Below are 271 nucleotides of genomic sequence, written 5' to 3' on the forward strand. Positions count from 1 at the left end.
GTCTGAAGGACAGCAGGTGTGGAACACAGGATCACATCCCGGGGTGTCACCAGGCACATTTGGGGGTACAACTCCCTTATTTTGGGTGTCTCAAGCCACCCTTGGCTATCCCAGGAAGTGACATAGCTAGTGGCACATGTCCCCACAGCCCATCTGGGCATGGATCTCCCCATCCAAGGATCAGCCACACAGGGAGGTGTTCCCAGGCCCCCCCAGGGTGACAGGACACCCCAAAACCATCCATGCAGGCACTCATGGCTCCTCCCGCTGC

This window comes from Acanthisitta chloris, unplaced genomic scaffold, assembly GCF_000695815.1.
Source record: "Acanthisitta chloris isolate BGI_N310 unplaced genomic scaffold, ASM69581v1 scaffold5139, whole genome shotgun sequence".
Classification (NCBI taxonomy): Eukaryota; Metazoa; Chordata; class Aves; order Passeriformes; family Acanthisittidae; genus Acanthisitta; species Acanthisitta chloris.